We start from the raw sequence: 18,770 nt of genomic DNA, 5'->3' as shown, positions 1-18,770 counted from the left end.
TTGTGAAGTGGGGTTTTATTTATTCAATACCCCCACCAATACACACACAGAGTAGCAGGTTGTTTTGTTTTTTTTCCTTATTGCACTCCTTCTGCAGGGAATTGTTTTTAAATGATGCTTTCATACTGACAGTGTAAGTGTGTGTGTAGGTCTAGTTTATTGCACAGTGAGTTACCTTCATGTGGAGAGAATCCATTTGTTTCCTTAAACTCTCCATGATGAAAGATATTCACGATACTGTGAGCTTCAGTGCTAAGCAGCAAAGAAAGGAGAAAAAGAACAGCACGAGAAAGAAGTCTGTGATTTTGTTAGTGGTGCTGGTTTTCAAGAGTACTTTAGTGAAAGAAGGAAGGGGTAGCTATTTACCCCTCCAAGAGATGCAGTTGGACTCATGTTATTAATGAGTATGGTTTCCTTTTTATTTTCATTCCAAAATGCTTGCTTTCTTCATCCTTTTAGTGATTGCTTATTAAAATCAAAATATTTGTGTAGTCATTGATGTCAAATCATACTTCATATACTTTTTGAATTCTTTGGATTAAGTGAATTTTTGGCATCTTTTATGTCATTGAAACATTTAACATCTTAACATTTCCATACCCGGTTGCACTCTCCGCTTTGACTTGTCAAATGATGTCTTATTTTGGCAAACTTTATTCTTTCTAAAGTGGTTACTTACTTATTTCCTTATTTAATGTAGCAAAATAATTAGGAAAAAAATAATGGTTTAGTTTTTAATCTAAACCCTACATTTAATTGTATATACACCTTTTCCATTTTTATATCCTTAGCTATCCAGTGTAAGAGATGGGATTTGTCTCACGTTGGAATTATCGATGAGTGTGACTGGGGCAATTTTTTCAAGCAGGTGTTAACTACAAAATCTGCTAAGTAGATAGTGCATTGTTTGATAGTGATATTCTTTGAGGTAAGGCATATTGGATCTTTTTTTTTTTTTTAGCGTGTTTTAATATTCATAGTTCAAAATAGCTTAATAAATAAATTGTTTTAGATAATGACCAAAAGCCTCTACATCATCATGTTTTAATTTTTTTACTCCGAGATTAAACCACTGCATGCTAATTTTGTAGTTCCTGGTGTAAATAAGTTCTAAGTACATTAAGAATTTTCAGTGTGAGTTCTAGTAGGGTATCTGTTATATGGCACATCTAAGTTTTTATTAATTTGTTATTACTCTCTGTGATTCATTGGTTTGAAATAATTACTGGCATCTACTGTTGAAGAGAGAAGATGTCAGTTCTGCATCATACCTTTCTTGAGTAGCTCTCCTAGAGCAGGACAGAGTACTGCTCAGGATGGAATCATTACTGGGTGTTGAAATCTGTCTTTGCAGAACGTATCCAGGCCACTGGGTAGGAAAGTGTGTGCCTGTGTGTGAGACAGAGTTTCTGTTCTAACCCTGTGTGGTGATGTATGTAGATGTTTCTTAAAAATCATATTAAGAGCACTTGTTTTTGTCTGAAAGCAAAGACCTTTATATTACTATTTGGCTGCATTTTCCTTAGCCAATGACTACAGTTTAGAAAATAATAAAGCAGGTGTAATCACTGCTTTTAATATTATGGACTTTACTCAGGAAAGTATTGACTCTTTATTGTTTCTGAGATACTGCAGATCACAGATGAGATCTACATTATGCATTTTGATTCCCTAATGCCCGCAGCTAACAAAATAGTTGGTGTTTGTGATGCTAACTAGTGTTTGAAAATTACATGGCTTGTGATTTTTATTTATTTCTTTTAAATACATTGGCTTTCATGTCTTACAGAGTGTGACTATCTAATTTTGTTTCAACCTGTCCAAACAAAACAGTCAGTGTCATATACTCTGTTGTATTACTAGTAAGTTAACCTACATTATGATACTTTGGAGAATTCCTTTGTGAGGTAGTGTAGGTAAAGCAGCTGGCATCAAAGATACAGTTAAAAGCTGGTAAAGATTTTAATCATGATGTTTTGTTAGATAATTAGGTTCAGCTTTGTTAGCACTATCCCATTTCTTGTTCCTGCCTGACAGGGTAGTTTGTTAATCAAAAACTGCCTAAAGAAATAAATATTTCACTTTATTTCCATTTACTAAACTTTTGAGAGGTCAGGCTGCTTTTGTTTTCTTCTTTTAATTGAAATGTAACCCAGTGTCTAAAATGCAATAGCACTTTATCATTGTAGTTCCTTTTAGTGTTGTAGCTAGTGTTTCTCATTTTCATGCTTTATTTTGAAAGGCTTTTTTCACTCTGAAAATATTCTAGATTAGTTGTATATTTTACCTGCAGTCTTCAACATCTTGCCTTCTGCTGGTATGTGTCATGCAGAATGCTTAAAAAATGAATAGGCTTTAAAAAATATATATGACTATGAAAATGGTTTTTAAAAATCATTGTTAGTTGGAAAGACATCTGAATGCTCTACAATACAGAATAAAAAATAAGCTTTCAGTGGCAATGTAGCGTTCTTGTACTTGGAGTTCCATTTCAAAATTGAGCTCTTTATCAAATTTATATACTAGAATACAAAAAGAATAATATTTTGAAATTATCAATGAAAATGCCTTTTTTTTTTTTTTTTAGTAAAAATTAGGGCTGAAAACTTAATGAGGTTTTTAATATGAATAACGACTCTTTAAGACCTTGTATTTCAATTAGCCACACATTTATTGTCTATGTATTTTGCCTACAGTTGGTTGTCAATCAATACAATGCTTCTCTTTTCTCACAGATGCTATGCATACCCATATTTTGGGAATTTAAGGATCAGTATATATACTGATTTGGCTAAATCTAGTTTGTTAGGGACAGATGGCTGATTTAAACAGGTGTCACTTTCATTTCTTGTGCCTTGTGGTGAAACTTCCAGAGGTTTACAAAAGAGCTTCCTAAAGCAGATGGTGATCTCCACTTCTGTGATTAGAAAAATGCACTTTTGTAGAAAATTATCTTCCTAGTGACTTGGCGTATTATAATAGTTTGATGTGTCATATTAGAGTTTATCCTTTAATAGTTAAAATGTCATAGCAGAGTTTCAAGTGTTTCATATAATACAATAATTTAAAAATTTCTCTTTGAAATCTCATTTTCTCATTTTAAAGTAGATGTGATTATTTTGATCTGAAATTCAGTAATTTGAATGTGTGGATTGCTGTAGACCTAATAATTGTTATTCTTGCAAGGCCAAGAGCAGATATATTGCTTGGTGTAACATTTTGTTTCACTACCTTATCTTTTCTACTTAAAGATTATTTCATTTTGGAATAATTTTTAATAAAAAGGAATTACTATTACGAACATGGTATTAGTTTCAAACTAATGTATGTTTAATTTTTTTTGCCTAGCACTCTGCTGTATTAGCACATCAGAAGGTTTCTTTTATTTTAAAATTTTTTTCTCAGTAATAATAATTTTCTCAATTACAAAAGATTTTAATAAAAAAGAATGAAATTGATGTTGGTTTTCTAATAATTTTTTGTTATTTTTATTTCTAAGGATTCCTTTTTTCTTTTTTTTACATTGACTTTTTTATCACAATGACTGGTGTTTATTGTTAGTTGTTTTCTTTCTAGCAGATGCACCAGAGGGTGCTATGCTATTTGAAATACAGAAAGGAAAGAAAATCCTAAAAGTTTGTTCATTGAAATGCATTGATAATGCATATGAGGCTTGAATAAACATTACTTAAATTTTCACACTTTTTTTTTTTCTTTGCAGTGCAATATAGAAAACTTACTGTTTTGACAATATTATGTTAAAAATCATAGAGGAAATTGGCTGTTCTGGATCTGATTAGTCTGTGTGTGTAGATTCACACACTTAAAATGCAATTTCTGTTCATCAAAAGAAAACATGTTTATATGTAAATTATGTCTGTTTCACATGTAGCTGAAACTATATAAGCTGTGTACTTCTTGAAGTACTGCATGAACTTATCTGAGACACACATGCATTTTGGAGTGACCTTTATTGTATGCTATATTTTTTCATTTTTAAGTCTATATTCACATTTTATGTAGCTAATTTACTCATATGTGAACAATTTTTTAAAAATGCATTTCTGTATATAGAACTTTTTTCCTTTCTCACTGGAGTTCTTCCTAGATGAAACTGGGGTTTACATGGGGGGGTATGTACTTATGAATTGCAAAAAGGACAGGATATTTTTCTCCATCATTCATTAGTTCTGGGAAAGAAAGCCACGAACCCACCTCCCCCTAACCCCCTCTCCCCCTACCAAAAAAAAAAAGAACTCAAATCAACCCCTGCCTCTACATATTTATAAGTACCATTATGTTTCATCCCAAAAAATTGTCTATGGATATATGACCCTGTCAGATTAGAAATTAATTGTAGTAACTTCTGTAGTTTAGTAATGTCTATTTTTTTATCATACCCCATAAGATTAGTAAGACTTTTTTTTTTCTGGGTGTAGGTGGTTAATGGTGTCTAGTTTAGTGTAATTTCCCTTTAGAAGCATGGGAAAAGATGCCAACTGTATCTTGGGTACTACTCCTTAAATTGCTTGGTTTTGCACATTGTTGCAAACAATTTCATTGTTCTACCTGTTCCGCTATTGCAAGTTGTTTGGTTAGTTATGAACTTCATTTTTAGTGTCCTAAAACCAAGAGGCAGTGGATGGAATATATTGTAAATTCTATTTGATAAAGAAATTTCCTGTTTTACAATATAAATTTTAGTGAGACTTGGAAGGTTAATTTCTAGCAATTTAGACTTCCTCTTTGAATACCTAATTTATTTCCAACCTGTTTTCTTTAAATTCTTGCGTGACATTCATAGCAGTGCTCTGAGAATGCTAAATATTGTATATGAATAACTGAATTGGAGTGTACTTGTAGCATTTATAACTTCATTCATTCATCAAAGAGAGGAGAGAGAAATTTAGCCCTATTTTTAAAGGTCATTTCATTCACCCATAGACCCAGTACGCTGAGTACATCTCAGCTTTTCAGACCATCTCTGAGTAAACAGTATATTTAATTCTTTCATTTTCCTCTTATTGAACACTGAGTAAGTTTATAAGGCCTTTAAGGCAAGAACCATGTATTTAGATTTTCTTCAGGCTTTGGATGTTGCTCCTACAACTAATGGCTCAAAGTTGTGTTTACTGTTCATGTACCAAATAAATGGATTTTCTCTCATTAAATTTAATCTAACTATTCTTTCTCTTACATACCACCTCAGGGATGTTTTCTAAACTCTGAAACTCAGTGTAGTTAAATCATGCAATACTACAAAGTAGGAATAGAAACAGGCAAATCTGTTAAAAGGTGAAGTATGTCAGTTTGCAGGTGCCATTGAGTTGGATTATTCTACCTCAGTTAAGATATTTTGGGTTTTTTGTGGGGTTTTTTTGTTGGTTTTTTTTTTTTTTTTTTCTTGTCTGATTATTATGTAGTGTTTATACTTCAAAATACAAGGTTCTGTGACAGAACTACTTACAAGACAGTTATTAAGGTTATAGATAGCTATTTATTCAGAAATACATTTTTGGCTCCAATGAGCTAGTTCATATCTGCTGAATTTCTCGGTGATTCTCTAATACCTTTGCTCTGATTTTCTTCCACCTTCCCCAAAAATTCCTAAGTCTGAGGCACGAAAAAGAGAGAGCAGTCTTGCTTATATATCTCTCTTAATCTGACAAGATTAGATGTTTACCGAATTTCTGGAGTTTCCTTTCTAGCGATTAGGACTGTCAATTTGTGCTATTGTCTTTTGGCATGACCTGTTACAGATTATCCACAAAGCATTTTGAAATGTTACTGTTGTACCGTGTGGCCTCATTTTAACAAAATTAGAGTCTTATCACCTGAGCTTTTTCTTCCTTGCATTGTGGTAGCATTCTGCACTGCAAAGAGCTGGGAGTGAAATTAACTGTGAAACTTAGAGAGTTGAGTGGTAAGAAGTAACTAGCATTATCTAAAGAGGACTTAAACTATTCATTATTGGTAGGGGAAAGCAAAAATAGCAAAACAGCTGTAGTTCTCATACCATTGGAAGCAGTGGTCAATGTCAGGATTTCTGTCTTACATTAAATGTTTCATAAATTTGAAGACTTATTTTCTATTTAACTGCTACAAAAAGTATTCAAAATTCTCTATTTAGAGTCCTAACTGTTCTGTTCTCCCAGTAAGATGCCTGCTGTATTCTTATCTCTTTATTGTTCTGTGGTGTGAGAGTAGATTCAATAGTTACAGATTTAATGAAACAAGAATGTTTCCTAGCCCCCATTTCTGGTGATGAGGTGCACATTGTAGTTTTCCATTAGGAAGGACATGTGGCTATGCACAAAGGATTGTTAATTTGTCTTTCTAGTTAAGATTTTATATATTTTGTTTATTACTGGAAGTCAGTGTTAATTACTTTGTATCTCAGAGAATTTAAAAGATACAATAAAGAATTAACCTTGCCTTAGAACTACTTCCTTTGATTAAAATCCCATTCTTCCTTTATAGTGTTTTTAAAAAAGATAGTTGTTCTGCAATCACAATTTAAAAACTAAATTTTCTCCAAATTTCTGATTGAAAAATCTGGAATAACTTAATGATCAGATGATATGCATTTTACAATTAAGTTACAAAAAGGTGTTGTTTAAATATATATATAGTTCAAGAGACTATTGTAATCAGAAAATACATGACTTATGAAAACTATTTAGGTTACTTCTGTAGGAAAGTTCAGTTGTTTTCAAAGTTACATTAGCCTTGGATAGTGAAGAGCAGTTGAGCTACCTGTGTAGTAGCTGATTTATCAAATTGACTAGCCATGAGGTGAGTTGATACACTGTAGTAGCTAAGATCATATCAACATTTGTGTTTGTCTTTAACATTTAGTTCACTTCTGTTTTGTTCTGTCCACTCGGTGTTAAATCAGTCAACTGAGTTGTAATTTGCAAAGGAGTTGAGAAATAACTCTTCCATATTCATTGTATTGTTTTCCTCTCAGATTTAGTAAATGGAAAAATGTAGAATCCAGTATGTTTCCAATTCCTGAGTTGATTCTAGGTAATAGTAATAGCAATTCCCTGTAACTTCTAGGGAGTTTATTTGTTGGACTTTCTGAAAGGCATGGACCAGCCTTCTGTGAGCTATGTTATCTTTACAGCTATTTTAGAGAGTAAAACATGCTTAGTAAAATCATAGATTTATTGTAATTTAATATAATTATTATTTAATAATAAGTGGAGCTAAGTAGGACAGAAATATAGATAGCTTCATTCCCTTATTTTGTGAAACTACTTTTAAGCTGCAAGTCTGGATTTTGAAGTGAGGCAAGAGTGGATGAATTAAGATGAAAACACAGCTCTTCTGGTATTGTCTTTTTATAAGTGCTTTCTAATGCATGGTTGTCCTGAATTGCTCTGGCTTTCTCCAAATCTGAAACTCCTTTCTAGTGTAAGGAGCACAGTCCTGAGAGTGCATTTCATGGAAGAGGAGTGAGCAAGTAAATGTATATTTACATGTATAAAATTGTATTTCTTTATGCTGGGTCTGTAGTGGTGTTGCGATGAGAAAGGCTTAAAAGGTTTTGTGAACATCAGGCTAGTTCACAGAATTTAGGTTTTGAGTCCGAAGTACCCTTTTCTAGCAAACTTGTGTCCCACTGAGTAAGGTTTATTTGCAGTAAACTCAGAATTAGAGATGGTCCTACAAAGCAATAGCATAATTTATCATGTAAGTAATGATTCTGTCTTATGAAATACACCTTCCAGTATTTTAAAAGTTGTGGTTTTACACTGATTCAGTTGTATCTGGTGCAGTGGTCTTTTTAATGCTGTTGTTTCAGATGTTAAGTTGTCAAACACTATAACCTTATGAACTTGTGTGGTCTGAGATATCCAGATTTTGTGTTACTGTTTTATATCTATACTTCCTGTGGGGGCAGATTTAAATTTCAGATATTACAATTTCCTGACATGATCTTGATATGGGCCACTAAGTCAAATTTCCTATCCTTAATAGAGCTTGAAGGTCTTCAGTATCTTCACTCCTTGGCTTACTTTAGTATTTATTTCTCCTTATTGAATTCTGAAGAAATTGACGTTTCTTGAATTCAAGGAAGAGCTGGACACAGAATCATGATTTCAGTGCAGTGACCAACTTTCGTGACCCGATGAAGATTGTTTCTTCATGTGGTCTCAAATCACCAGTTACAAGTTTGTTTATCACAAACATGTTTCAGGCAGCTGAGATGAAGAGGAGTTTCAGGATTACTTTGCATGTGGAAGATTGTCATATAAGGGCTCCCACAGCTTGATTTCAGGATGAAATATTAGGTTATTTGGTTAAGACTTGTAACAACTCAGTGCTGTAAATCTCAGCTGCTTTTAACATCTTGAGTCATCATCACAGTTGTAAGTTTGAGATACTCTAAAGTTCTTGTGTCAGCGTAGTTGTATCTCCTGTTACATGCTATGATCCAAGGAGAGTAATTCTTCAGACACAGCTGAATTTGTTGAAAGCTCAACATCAACAGACTGACCATCTTTAGCCTACTGAAAAAAGCGTTTAGCTTGAGCCAGCAGTTAAGTTTTTTTATGTACTTGAAAATAATATTTTGAAAAAGTATGAGCGTTTTCTTCTCATATTTTATAAAATGGGAAAAGATACAGTGTCCAAGTCAGAAAAACAGGTGGATCTGGCAGATAGGAAAATAGAAGTTATGTTGTTGTCATCTCTGATAAAGAAAGTTTAAGTTTTGGTCAGAAAAGCTTTAGTACTTGTCCCAGAATTTGTAGTATAAGAAGGGAAAAGTAACAGGTTTTGGCCATTAAAAATGGCTTGAAGATGTAATTTGGTGTTATTAATAGGAATTGGAATGTTGATTCATAATATGTTAAGTCCTCTAATATAATTATCTGTCTCATCACCATAAAACAAACTGCATGGTCACAAGTGTAACTTTGTTTTATAGCTATGCTTCTGACCTCCCAATGATCTGTTCTCTTTGGCTAATATTTAAATTTTGTTTTTTAAAATATGTTCATTTTACATTAAGTACTTTTGTCTTCCACAGACTGATTCAAAAACATTCTATATGCATTTAACTTGGTAGTGTGTTTAGGGTACTCAGGGCTGTATCGTGTGCAGTTTGTGGTTTGTTTGTATTTGGTTGATTGTTTTTTTCCCTTGATTGTTTTCTTTCACCTTGAAGAGTGAAAGAAATGTGGCAGATAATTTCATAGGAATAAGAATCATCGAACAGGACATTTTATTTTAATCCAGGTGGTTCAACTTGTCAAATGGGGTTACTTATGTTAGGACAGATGGTAAAACTGGTGGTTTTCACATCACTGAGTGGTATGTCGTTTCTGTATAGAGCATATTTTCTCAAATAATCTTTTAACTATCTTTCACAGGGTTTTAGAAAGCTTATATTTTCTTACAGCAAAAATACAGATTACCTGTTATAAACACAGTTGTCTTAGTGAAATCTAGAACAAAAGCAGTCCCTAAAAAAAATACTCTTTTAACTTACTTCTACAATAATCTTGGATTATTATTACAATTATTTTATATATATATATATAATTTTTATTTTATAGTATATATATTTATATTTTTTATATATTACAATTATTTACAAATATTTATTACAATTATACAAAATAATACAATTTTATTGAAATTATTACAATAATTGGAATGCCAATCCTGTGAAGCTCTCTAGGGCTTCACAGACCTGTAGCTGCAGACTGCAGGCTGGGGACAGGGTGGCTGGGACTACAGGCTGGATGAGGCCCTGTGGCCTGTGGTTGTCAGGTAGTTGAACATGTGCTAGCGGTGTGCCTTGGCTGTAGAAAGATCAAAAATGTCTCTTGGGTTGTATGAGCACAGCTATAGTCACGAATTTGAAAGAAATGTTTATCTACCTGTCCTAGGGTGACTTTATACTGCTTGTCTGTTCTGTTTATGCTGGATATTAAGTTTTGCACCTTTAAGACTGGTTCTGAGAACAAAATGAGGAAAGAAGAAGCGCGCAGTTTGTTTTCAGAAATAGCACTTGCTCTCTCGCATTCTTTCTCACGGACTGTGCTGTCTGCAGCAGAGACAGTGGGAGAGAGCTCTCTTTTACTTTTACTTAGTGGTTTTAGCTGGCTGAGGCAGAGAAGTTTCCTGGATGGTGGCTTTTCTTTTTCTTGGAACTGATTTGCCCTGCTCTGGACTGAAACCCCAGAAGAACACCAGGAGCTCACACCCACTGGGGCCCGAGACGTGACATTTTCCAGCACCAGAGGGACTGATAAGAGACTGAGCGAGCTGAGCTACACTCCACAACCAGGACTTTTCTGGATTTGCCATCTCTTAAGAACAGCAAGACGTTTTATTGTTTGATATTATTCATTTTTTTTTTATGTTTGTAAAGAGTTTCTTTGTTAAATAAACAAGTTTTTTCCAGTTTTCCCCTAGGAAATATTCTCCCAAACCAGTTGAGGGAGGCACCACTTGAATCTGCTTTCTAGAGGGACCCCCTTTGGAAGTTTTCTTGCAAATTTACCCTAAACCAGGACACCATCTAGCTTCTGTGTTTATTATACAACATGCACATGCATTTCTGCTTTTACCCTCATTCTTCTGCAGTTGTGGAAAAGATGTTGGTTGGAGCAAGTTCAGGAAAGGGCCACTAAGATGGTCAAGAACTAGAGTGCATGTGTCTGTGAGTAGGTGCTGAAAGATATGGACTTGTTCAGTCTTGAGAAGAGGGAGTTAAAAGGGTCCCAACAGCAGCCTTCCCTGGAAATGCACTTCCTGTGGAAGTGCATGGTGAAAGGATGAGAGACAACTTCATAAGTTGAAACAAGAGAGGTTTGGACTGGGGACAAGGAGAACCTTTTACTGCATGAGGACAGCCCAACAGTGCAGACCAGGTGAGGTTTTGCCATCTCCATCTTTGGAGATTTTCAAGCTCTGACTGGATAAAGCCCTGGGGAGCTAGTCTAATGCCAAGTCTCAGCCTGCTTTGGAATGGAAGTTGGGCATGACAGCTTCCGAAATCCATGGCAGCCCAAGTTATACTGTGATTTTACTTGTGGTTCTTGATCTACAGCAGAAGATCCTAGATGCGATCTAGCTTGCCTTCTAGTCTTGTTGGCCAGTTCAGTTTGCAAGGACTGCATTTGCATCCTCATATGCGGAGGTAAAAGTGGAAGGATAGAGCTAGAGTCACAGTCGTCCTCTTGATATGTATCACAAAGACCTGGATTGGGTGCCGAGGAGATGATCTCTCTAACAACCCAACTCTTGGGTTAATTTTTTCTTCAGTGTGTTACATTTCTGTTATTTTGGTTGAATGCTTCATCCTATGCATTTTGCAAACTTAGGTCTGGACATAGACTGGATTCCTCATATTTATTTACAATATATTAGAATGAAACCTTGAAACTTTGCACTGGAGTCCTGCAGAGGCAAAAAAAAATAAAAGCGGTGGAGAAAATTGCACTAACAAGAAAGCAAATTTTTTTAGGTCTCTTCAGGAAAAAACAGTGGTCAACAAAGGGTTTTAGAAAATAAGGAGGCACCTTGATTGAAAACCTGGTAAAACCAAACCCCAGTTGCTGATTTCTGTGGACATTTGTGTGTCAAAGTCTTAAATGCAGTTTTAAATTATTTTGTTGTAGCAAAAGAGAAGAAAAAAAAGGAAGAACTACAAACAACATTTTTATTGGAAATTATTTTTAATTTCCAATTTAAATTATTTTTAGAATTTTAAAATAAACTGGATCATTTCTTTTCTTTGTTGAAACAAGTTTAGGGGTGTTGGTGAAACATTCTATATTTGGCTAACTTGAGTGGTGATTTGTAAATGGTGTTCAGTGTACATAACAGCAATCTGAAGAAAGGGTCTTTTTTGTAATGAGGATATCTAAAATATTTTCCTGTAACTTGCCTATATCTGTATTTACTTTGATAAGAACTAGACTTTTTTTGTGTCCAAAAAAAAGGATTTCAGAAGCAAGGACAATGATTTTTAAATCTAGGTAAAGAAATGTTTGTTTTAAAAAAAAGTTTGCTTTATCGTATATCTGCATATACAAAATTAATAGCAATGGTAGAGATCAAGAGCAAGGATCTAAGGAAGTGTGTAGTCCAGTAACTATTATTGGTGAAATCAGAAAAATAGGTTAATAATCGATACTTCAATTGACTGAAATGGTTCTCTTTGGGAGTTTTTTGTTTGTTTTGGTTGGAGTTTATCATGATGATTCAGAGTCATAGCAAAATTACTTTGATTTCTCTTATTCTTTTTTATCACTGCTTGAGGGATAAGCAAATATATATATATACATTACTAATTATGATAAAGGTAGTCTTGATAATCATGACAATATTAGAAAGTAATCCCTTTATTTAAATGGAGATGTTTCATACCAGCTACTAAGCTGAGTTGAATTGAATGATTAAGGCCTGATAGGACATGTTTTTATTTTATTCATAATTTGTTAAACTTACCTCTGTCAAATTTGAGAATTTAGGTTAAAGGGGGATGTAGGATTTCCAAAAAGTGTTTCCAGTGAATTTTTTCCAAGGGAAAATCATTTTTCTGATTGAACGAAGTATATGAATGCACAGTGAAATTCAAAGTGCTCAAAATGATCTAATAGCATGGCATAGTCAGTACCTTTTTTGAGTGCCTCTATTCTAAGGTACATATCTTTTAGAATGTTCCTGTTAAGTCCTGAAGTAGGCTGGAGCCTAATTAAAAAAAAAAAAAACAAAACACAACAAACCAAACCCAAATAATAATAAAAATCAGTTACCATTACCTCTTGTCAAAGAATGTTTTGAAGGCAATATTACTTAAACTTCCTGGGCATTAAGCTTTTTGTCAGGTTATATGAAAATTTTTGTTAGGAATGCTTTTTAACATTAGAAGCCAGAAAACAAATAAATAAACAAATATGCCTTGGATCCAATTATGCAATTTTCAATACTCAATTTGTATTGTAAGTACAATTACTGTAAACATAGAGATTAGTTAAGTATTCACTGTTGTACAATACCAGCTTGATTGATGACATTCTTTGTTCTTTTTTTATAATTGATTAATTTCCCTGAAATTTTTACTTTTTTTAGTATTTTGTACTTGCATTTCTCTGCGCTGGTATGCTTTTCATTGTTCTTTACTTTACTTGAGTTTTATATTGTACTTCATTTTTTTTAACTCAGTGTTTTTTCTTTGAGGGCAAAAAAGCCATGCTAGATAAGCCTAGGTAGTAAGAATCCTTATGCATGTTTTCATTTTACAATTTCATGTTTTCAAATGTTTTCTACAGTCAATCTTAGCTAAGAACTTAGAGAACTGATTCTTTGTGAGAAAGGTAGTGGTGAGTAAAGAGGATTTAAAAATTTTAGGATATTGTTTATAAATGAACACCTTAAATAAATAATCTGAAAATATAAGTTGAAGTGGTTTGTTCTAAGTCACACATGGAATAAAAATAAAATATTGGTATCTATCCAGGAAATACAAGCTGTGACTTGTTCAAATCACTATCTTTTCAGGTGCTCAGTACTTTTAGGTTAGAAAAACAGAACAGAATGTGCTGTTTGGAACTGAGTGTCTTTTACAGTGAGGTCAACAAAAAGCCATGTGGGAAGTTGTTTTGTATGTCTGGCTTACAGAATTTTTTGGTTTATTTTTTTATGTATGAATTTATATGTATTTTAAATGTTAAAATACATTTCATTTCATGTGGCATCAAAATCAACACTGGTAGTAACAGTGTCTTGTGAATAAATATGTGCTTGTGAAAGCTAAGATATAGGGAAAGGTCACACAGGAAGGTAAACAAAATTACAATTAGTATCTTAAATAATGTTGTCAGGTATGAGAGTAAATTTCAAGCATGTTTGGAAAAATAATACTTTTAGAGTAAGAAGTTTTTCTGTCATTACTTTCAACATAATGCATTTATTGCATATTTCCTGTAGAATTGTTGCTGCTGAATTTGCTCTTAAATTGAGTATAAATTTCTTAAATAAAAAAATAAAGACCATGTTAAGCATAGCGAAATATTAGTTGCCTTGTTACAGGTGCAGTTCTTCAAATACATGGTTATAAAGCTAAGCAGTAGATTTGTAAAGAGATACTTAAACTCCAGATGGTAGGGCAGGGTAAAGGTTATCTTTAGGACATAAAGCAGTATTTTATAATGAGACAGCTTTCTGTAAATGGATTTCTAAATTTCTAAGTTTGTAAATGTTCCTTTCTCTCTTTTCTTCTTTCAAATTAAAGTATATGCAAGTCTTGAATTTTTTTTTATGTCAGCTTTTTTTCCTTCCTTTGCAGTTTATAATGTAGTTCTCTTTTTGCTGCTTTATTATATCAACATTGGTGACAGTGGTACCTGCTTACTTACATTTTGCAATTAGAATTATTTCTTCAGTACTTTTGTGGCACTCACTCTTAGTTATTAAGCACTGCAGGTCAGTATCCACAGTTTGGCTGTTTTGGTTTTTTTTTCCCCTGTTGGGGAATAGATGTGTTTCCAAGCCCAGCTTGGATGTGGTTTAATATTTAACAGTTTACCTGAGATAGTGGGGTGTGACTAGTCTGCTAAGCATCACATAGTGCTGACATAAATCTCTTTGGTTGTAGGAATAGCCTACAGGTGCCAAGATTGGCTTTCAGGGACTGCCTGATTTTTTTATTTGCCTGCAGCCGCTTTGCTTTCATGTTTCCTAATCTCTAGCTTTCTTTTGGGGTGCTTTAGCCTGCTTCATGGCAATGTATACAAAATTGGTAAATAAAAATGTATTTGGAAGAATGGCATTTTAGTCAGTTTGATGTAATTTGAAGTAACTTGAACTGAGAAATTCAGAATCTGTTTGTTTTAGAAGATACATGAGAACAGGTAAATCTCCAGACCCTGCAGAAAATAACCCCACTTACTGAGGAGTGGAATGCTGGAAGAGTATCTTAAACTAAGATCTTTAGTTATTTGGGCGTTTTGGTGGTGGGCGTATATTTGTTGCCGTTTGAGGGAAGTCAGGAGAGTACATGTATTTGGTCTGGTCTGATTGTGGTGGTAGTGAATTATATCCTAAGAATAGGATTCTAGACTTATGAGAGAAACATTATCTCCGTAAGTCATCTTATTAATGTGGAATTGTCTCCTAGAGCCAAGGGAATATTCAGCTTGTACAGCTTATTTGAATGGCCAGTTTACAAGCAAGTTACCTTCTGTAATAAAGGATGAAGAACTCTTTGGCTCATCTTTAAGCTAATGATAGTGAGATTCTGGTCAAATTTCTTTTACTAAACTGTCAGTGAAGAGACCAGTGTGTCTCACCAGACTGAAGGCATCAAGGCCCTATTCTGTTTTGTGTAAATAAACCATTGATGTGTACAAATTTCATTTGATTCAGTAACAATATAATGTAAGTAAATATACTTACAGAAGAACATTTAAGGAAAAATGGTGGATGAACGTAGCTTTGCATCTGTTGTCTTTGTCAAAGTCTTCATTGTCTCTAATAAACTCTTGGGCAACACAGAAGTATGTAACAAGCTCTAACAAAATGTTGACTGCAGAACTTAATTCAGATAATCAGTACCTACTTTTTAATTCTAAACCTGCAGGTAGTTTTACAGCATGACATGCTTCTATTACACCTCTAGCTGTATCTAGTTGTTGGTGTTGTCCAAGCAGCCTGTCATCTTTGAGGTCATGATGTCTACAGTAACATAATACAGAGATTCATTTTTTATAAAATCATAAAAAGTAAACTGATTAAAGTAAATGGTGGTTATACCACCATTATATATTATTATACCACATTATACCACCATTTAAGTAAATTGAAGTAAATGCTGGTTATACACAGCAGTTCTTCAGATTTATGGATTTGGCTGCAGAAGTCGATAGAATGTGTTTCATTCTGGCATTTGGTTGCACACTCTACTAGATTGGTGGCTGTCGATTGTTCCAGGCTAAATCCCTTAAGTACAGGGGGTAAGGAAAGGTTTTTTGTTGTTTGATGTTGCCCTGACACAGGTGTAAAGTTCAGTTTTCCCTTCGAAAAAGATTTTACAAAATCAAAAATTCTGGAAAAGCAATGAAGTTGTAGTTGGAAAAGTTTGAATTCATGAATGCATTCTGCTGATACTTGCTGTTTTACCCCAAGCATCTGAGAATTTTGTCTTCAGAATACATTTCATATTTGTTATTGTTTTCATGGTTCCCCTAAAACACAGCAGCCATTAAGTAGTACAAAGCATTTTGGAAAGGATAAATGCTAGCATTTCCTTCTATGACTACTGGAATCCATTTTGTGGCATTATCTCTTACATCTGTTGTCTAGATGACTAATGTTAGTATTTCCAATAATTTTTGGGACAATGCATTAATTTCTTAAATTTTTACTCTGAAGAAAATAAGTTTTGGGTTTTTTTCTGATATGCCTGTCTGTCTTATTCAAAAGAAGATTATAAGTTTCAGAAAAACATACTAACAAAATAATTAGCTTGAAAAGGTAAGCAACAATAGGTGATACCATTGAAGAAGAGGCATTTTCAACTTATTTTTCACACCCAACATTCTGGATAGTCAGGCAGCAAATACTCACAATCCATCCTACAGTGTTGTATGGATCCATTTAAAGGACCAAGCTGGAGGAAATACTGTTTTCTCAATTCTGGTGCCATAGAACAACTTGTTCCTTGATGCAGACGGGAACTGCCTCAAAGTATTAGAAAGAAAAGCCATAATTATCAGCTCTTTTGCATGTCATGTCTTAGACATTCTAAAGCAGATTTACAAAAATATTGCTGAAAGAAATTAATCTGCAGAGATTTACATAGATATCTAATATGTAGAATGTGTAAAGGTAAACAAAGACGCACAAAAACAGAACTCACTTGAAATCTGCTTAGAGGTTTGTTGGACATCTCTTGATACAAATTATAAATAAGAAATATTCTGCCATTTTAGAGTTAATTAAGTTCATTTTCCCCACTTTTATGATCTAGAGTATGAAAATTGCATGAAAATGTATTGTTCTGACAAAAGTTTATTATAAAATATCTTTGCAGAGCATGTTTAGCAACTCAATTATACTAGCTGATTAGTATGTGAAGGTTAAACTTTGAAGAAGTTTGGCGTTAACAGATTTTAACTTTGCTAATTTAAATGAAGGATTAGAGGAAATACTGCTGTCTGCTTTGTTATACCATGCAGGGTAAGTCAGATATATTGCTTCTGTGTAATTTTTTGGGGTTTGTGTTTGTATACAGTATTCAAATCTGTCATTGTAAGTTTTTTTAAGGGTATGCCTGGAATTGGGGTTGACTAAGGAGAGTGTTAATCTATTTAAATAAACTGGTTAGAGACATAGGAAAAGGCCTGTGGTGTTTTCAAGGCTTCTCAGCCTGAAAGTGCTGCATAGCCCTTTTAGGTTGCCTAGCAACAGACTCCTAGCAACAATAATAGATTGAATTTCCAATAGTGACCAGGCCGGATGTAATAATAAAGCAAGAGTACAAACAGTTGTCATGGTTTTCTTTTCACAGTAAACTGGTGTTGAATTTAGGGAGATTCTGTTTCTCAGAGTGGTGAACCTCTTTGCAAGATTAAAGTAATTTTGAAAATTGAGGTACCAAAACACTGACAAGGTACTTAAAATGAATGACTTTGACGTCTAGTAGTTTGGAACATTGGGGAAAACAAATAAACATTGAATTAGTTGTTAATGAAAAAGAGTGTTTAGTAACCACTTTAAATTGCTTTTAAATCTCAACTTCTTTTATAAATTGACCTGTACCAAATCTTCATAGAAACCCCTAGCTGTACCGATATACATATTATTTAGAATAGTTAGGAAATATCTTGTCAGTATACTGTTAAAAGGTAATGAATAAAATTGAGTAACAGATTTGTTTTATGTCACTAATATGTCAGTATTTCATATTCACATTTCACACTCATTAGCTGTGAAAGGTAGAAATATATGGACAAGCAAGTGACTTGGAATGAGAGACAGAAATAATCTCACAAAATAGTAGTAGTTGTAATTCTGGATGACTATATTTCAGTTTAAATGTTTTGACCTGGCTAACAGTTGAAAATTTTAACACTGATTGTTAAATAAAGATTTACACTAGATTAACACTTCTTTTCAGTTCCTGTGTCTGTTTTTGGGATGGTGCTGAAGTGTCAGTATAGTAAAGGCCAGTTACCTTAACAAAAAGGACAATTTATTATTTTAATGTGGTATATGCCATTTATGTGGCACCCTTTGTTTTCTGAATAGAAGAAAACAGTTATAAGAATATAAAAAGTTAATCTTTAGTTACTAATAACAGGGGAAACTCTGGGGGCTCTACAATATTGAAGAAAAAATATAAAATTAAACATTTGGAAGTTACAGACTTGAGACATTTCACTGGATTTTGATGTTTCAGTATGTTCGGTTGTTTATCAATAGTGTTTTGTCTCAGGAATTTTAAAAACTGAATTCTGAAAAAATTATTTTCTTTTCAGTGGACCTCTTAGGTATGACTACAGATAGTATTCTTCATTTTAGCTGTTCCTCTCAGTGTTTTCATAGAATCATAGATGCTAAGGGATTTGAAAGGACCTTAAGACTGTCTAGTTACAACTCCCTTGCCATGGACAGGGACATCTCCCACTAGACCAGGTTGCTTAAGGCCTTAGTCAACCTGGCCTTGAACACTGCCAGGGTTGGGGCATCCACAGTATCTCTGGGCAACCTATTCCGGGGTCTCATCAGCCTCACAGTTAAGA

General features: G+C 33.7%; 1 protein-coding gene across 2 annotated transcripts in view; it reads left to right on the top strand.

Annotated features, from left to right (window-relative positions):
- Positions 1-18,770, top strand: part of RFX3 (regulatory factor X3) — a 108,414-nt gene that overhangs the window by 993 nt on the left and 88,651 nt on the right. The window lies entirely within an intron of this gene.

This window comes from Parus major, chromosome Z (genome assembly GCF_001522545.3).
Source record: "Parus major isolate Abel chromosome Z, Parus_major1.1, whole genome shotgun sequence".
Classification (NCBI taxonomy): Eukaryota; Metazoa; Chordata; class Aves; order Passeriformes; family Paridae; genus Parus; species Parus major.
Note: the sequence above shows the minus strand (reverse complement) of the source record. Positions and strands in the feature narration are given on the sequence as shown.